The sequence below is a fragment of the Somniosus microcephalus genome, chromosome 6 (assembly GCF_052327205.1).
Source record: "Somniosus microcephalus isolate GS21.2 chromosome 6, FLI_Smic_1.0, whole genome shotgun sequence".
NCBI classification, from domain to species: domain Eukaryota; kingdom Metazoa; phylum Chordata; class Chondrichthyes; order Squaliformes; family Somniosidae; genus Somniosus; species Somniosus microcephalus.
In genome coordinates, this window is record NC_140992.1 from 35,439,134 (window position 1) to 35,444,343 (window position 5,210).

Genomic DNA, 5,210 nt, shown 5'->3' on the forward strand with positions numbered 1-5,210 from the left:
TAGTGGGTAAGTTACCACAACTTCACGCTCTTACATGGATTTCAATGCCGAGTCGATCCACGAGGTCCTGTGGAGGAGCAAGGTAACTCGCACCACAATTTCCAGATTTCCGCACTTAACTGTGCATGTGCAGACTCCGGAAGTTGCTGTCCAATTTACTCCATAATAACGGTGGGCGCCGATAACCTCACCATATTTCCCAACGCAGAATCCAGGCCTATGTAACACTATGTAATATGTAAATGTTACAGATGAGCAGCTCATCGGAGGAACATAGCAAGGGAAAAGAGGGTTAGGAAAAATAAGCACGTACACAAGAAAATAAAATAATGATCTGTAAAGTGATTAGGTGGAGAACAGTTTACAGATCATTCTTTTTCTTTTCTTGTGTATGTGGTCATTTTCCCTTGCTCCATGTTCCCTTGTCCTGTTCTTCTTTATAAGCTGTCCATCTGTAACATTTTCTGGCTCTGACGAAGGGTCATAGACCTGAAACATTAACCGAAGCTTTCTCTTTTATCAAGGATGCTGCCTGACATCCTGAGTGTTTCCAGCATTTTCTGTTTTTATTTCATACTTCCAACATCTGCAGTCTTTTGCTTTTTGTTTCAAAGATTTATACCTGGAGACAGTAAAGTGTTTTTTTATACATTGGTTCCTGGAAAATAGAAATAATGTTTCCCTTACCCACTTTAGCTGCATAAATAATTCTTTATGTAAACAATCATTGTTTTCCAATTCTCACTATAAACAAATCAATAAAAGCAGGTGCTTAATCATCTCCCTCTGTTGCTTAACTCATATCTCTGTTAGAGGATATATTTATTTATGATTAGATGTTCTATCTATTCTTCAAAATAAGTAAGGTTCTTGAAACGTCAAGGTTAATGCTCATAGATTTATTAAGTACATGCAATAGTACTTAACACTGGGTGATATAGGTTGGGATTCTAATGCATTCCTGTGCTAAGCTCAGTATTCAGGTTGATTGAAGCCTTTGAATCAAGACTCTCATTACAATTTGTCACATTTTATACATTAACCTTACTCCTACTACATGACCATCCATATGTTATCCCATTAGCTGATTATACCAAAAGTTAAAAACTATTCTATTCAAGAGGAAACTAATAAGAACCTATGCCTTAACAATAACTTCATTTATAAGCTGATTTCCTCACTAACAAGCTATTTTTCTGATGAGCTAATAAGATCAATAATGCTCCCTATTTCGTTATCTCATCACACATTTCTCTTGTTACCTATAATTGCTATTCCACCGAGTGAAACTGCTATTTAAAAGTCCGGCCCTAGTTCTAAACTCTAATTAAAAAGATAATGTTTTGCACAGATTTTCAGCTCTTGCAATTATCTAAGTGCTCCCGTTTTCTCAAACCTGGGATTGGCATATCTCCAATTAACTTAACTGCCAGTGCTATTGGGTTGGATTTTGCCAGCACTGGGGAGGTGGGTTTGGAGGTGGGACTGCCGGGAAAATGGCAGAATCTGGGGGCGGGTACCCAACCCGCCACCCACCCGCCTCCGTGCCATCTTGCCATGAGGCGGGTAGCTGTCTCGCGTCGGGTCCCGTCTCCTTGGAAGCGGGAAGGGGATTAGTGCCACTTATCTGCCTATTAACAGGTAGTTAACAGGCAGATAAGAGGATTATCCCCATTTTGCCCACACAAGTGCGGGCTTCCCAGAGGCTCCAAAACCCGCCAGGGTCACCAAGGTGAGCAGTGAGTCTGCGGGGGTCGGAGGGGTGTAAAAGTGCGCTGTGAAGGTAAGTGATGGTTGCAAGTGTGGAGAGGTGAGTATGTGATGTAAGTGGAAAGTGTTAGAAAAAGTTTACTTACCTTTGTTTCTTCCTGCAGGCTTCAAAAGTTGGGGATGCGGAGAGTCTCGCACCTCAGTGGCAGAGATGACAGATGGCCGTTGCATTCTCCAATGCAACAACCATCTAATTTCTGCAAAAGAAAGAGGTTTGATGAGGTCTTGAATTCAAGAACTCATAAAACTACAGAGAATGTCAGTGTTTGACAGCTTCACAGAGCTGTCAAACGATGACAATTCATCTGTCAAAAAGTTTTGACAGATGAAACGTCATACGTTGACGTTCTCTGTAACTGGCTTCCCCTTAATTGGCCTGCTAAGCCTGCTGGGCGGGATTAACAAGGTCAATCAAGGGAAAATAGCGTAGGTTGGCAAGAAGTTCATGGAGGCGGGACCGAAACCTGACAAGTGGGAGTCCCGCCTCCAAATGCTCCCCATTGGCAAAAATCCAGCCCATAGCGTCAGTTGTCAGTTCGAAGGTTTGATGGTCCCTATCTTAGAATTGCTGTACAGCTATACAATTGTCAGATATTACAAGTTAAGAATTAGCACAACATTATTAAATCACTCTAAGTCAATAGCAGATTTCTGCTGTTACTCTGATTAACCCTTTCCTTATACCGCTGAAGTAAAAAAATAAGCACTTTAAAATCGATTTTCTGTGAAATTATACTGTAAAAAGGATTTAAAATTCATGTTTTAGATTGCTTCCAATTCATTAAACAAACTTACTTACTGCTGAGGCATGAGGAATGATACTCTTCCAGTTACCTTGAGACACATTTCTGTACCCTGGGAGATGCTCCACATTGCACATGCTCAGACTGTGGCAGCCTGGGAACTGTAGGCACAGATATAGTTGGTAACTCCCTTCAGCTGGCAGAGTGATACCGCTGAAAAGAATATGAACTCCAACCCCAGGCTTTTGAGAAAGTTTGGGCCTCCATGTAAAACCATTAATAAAAGTGCTCAAAGACTCAAATGTAATTTTATAGATATGATTAATCATGTTATTGGGAAATATTTAATTTTATTTTATTATGTTAGAAATCTTATTCTGAGCCCCGCACGTTTGAGTTTGTGAGAAAGTGAAATAACAAAAGTTTATTAAAAATGTTATGAATGGTTTTATTGATTTGGTTTCTGTTCAGTTAATATCTCAGTTGAGATGTTGCAGCCGAAAGGATTTTGGGAAAAAAAAGTGGTTTCATTCATTCAGTTTCTGCTTTTCGATCACTAGATTGTCCTCATCTTCATAGTTAGAGATTAGATTTGTTGAAATACTAAGCAACGAGCTGCTAGAAAATCATATATAATTTGCCTACCGCCAAATATGATGCACATGTGACAGACAGGAAGTGTGTGCAGTTGTACCATTATTATAATATCACTAGTAGATCTATTGTGGCATGGCTCACAGTAAATACGATAATATGCAGTTTCATATGAGTAGAAATGTATACCATGCAATGCATAATGAATTATTCTGAGGTGTGTTCCTTTAAGGCACCAGATCCAAATTATTGTGAAGTAAACGGCAGCTCAGTTCACGCGGAGTTTAATTATTGTTTGGTTAGGGAACATTGCACATTCTAGGTGCTTGTTGGTTCGCAAGAACACAGCATGAAGTAAACTTTTTTAAAGCTTTTTTTAAAAACTGTTGCATCAGTAGCAAATTATAATGTCTGGTGTATGATATGTCACTCTCAATTTACTGATGATCACATGAGAACATAAGAAATAGGAGCAGGAGTAGGCCATTTAGCCCCTTGAGCCTGCTCTGCCATTCAATAAGATCATGGCTAATCTGATGTTGGCCGCAACTCCACTTTCCTACCTGCTCCCCATAACCCTTGATTCTCTTGTTTTTCAAATATCTGTCTATCTCAGCCTTGAATATATTCAATGACTCAGCCTCCACAGCTCTCTGAGGTAGAGAATTCCAAAGATTCACGACCCTCTGAGAGAAGAAATTCCTCCTGATCTCTGTTTTAAACGTGTGACCCCTTATTCTGAAACTATGCCCCTTAGTTCTAGATTCCCCCATGAGGGGAAACATCCTCCCTGCATCTACCCTGTCAAGCCCCCTCACAATCTTATATGTTTCAATAAGATCATCCCTCATTCTTCTAAACTCCAATGAGTATAGGCCCACTCTGCTCAAACTTTCCTCGTATGACCACTCCAGAATCCAAGGAATTTTGGTAGATTACAACCACTATCTCTGCAGCCACTTCTTTTAAAACCCTAGGATGCAGGCCATCAGGTCCATGGGCCTTGTCAGCCATTAATCCCATTAGTTTGCCTAGTACTTTTTCTCTGGTGATAGTGATTGTTTTAAGTTCCTCCCTCCCTATAGCTGCTTGATTATCAGTTATTATTGGGATGCTTTTAGTGTCTTCTACCGTGAAGATCGATACAAAATATTTGTTCAAAGCCTCTGCCATTTCCCTGTTTCCCATTATTAATTACTCAGTCCCATCCTCTAAGGGACCAATGTTTACTTTAGCTGCTCTCTTCCTTTTTATATACATGTAGAGGCTCTTACTGTCTGTTTTTATATTTTTTGCTAGTTTACTCTCATAATCTATCTTCTCCCTCGTTATTATTTTGTTTGTCATCCTTTGCTGGTTTCTAAAAATTTCCCAATCCTCTGGCCTACCACTAATCTTTGCAACATTGTATGCCTTTTTCATCAATTTGATACCATCCTTAACTTCCTTAGTTAGCCACGGATGGTTCGTCCTCTCGTAGAGTATTAAAAATTAATATTTTCTCAGGGTGGGGGAGGGCATATCACTCGACTCCCTAGAAAATATATATAATATATTATATAGAGTGCACCCACTTCTAAATTTGCCACTGTGCCACTGATAACAGTGTACAAAAAATGTACAATCCCATTCAAACGGATAGCATGGAGCAGATTATAAAGAACATAACAACATTGGTTTCATATTTTTATTGCCAAGAGTAGCATTCATTGCTGCAAGTTTTCTGTGTTATCACAGTACACAAAGCAAAATGGTAGCATGCACAACAACTCAACTAATAATAGAAGTTCTAAGAACTGTGCACTTTGTAAAATCAACTGTGATAAAATAACTGAAATGGGGCAGACAGATAATTGTGGAACAAAACTCACTGGGTTACATTTTCAACGTGCCCCCCGCCCCCGCCCACCACCCCCCCCCCCACCACCACCAAACCCCCACCGCCCCCCCCCCCCCCGGGCGTAAGATTGTGTTATGGATCGGCTGCCTGTTGTAGAAACTGCCCGATTTTCATTTCCATTAAAATTAATGGAAATCAGGCCGTTTCTATAACAAGCAACCAATCCCCAATACCAGTTTTACACCCGGGCAGAAAGCTGAAAA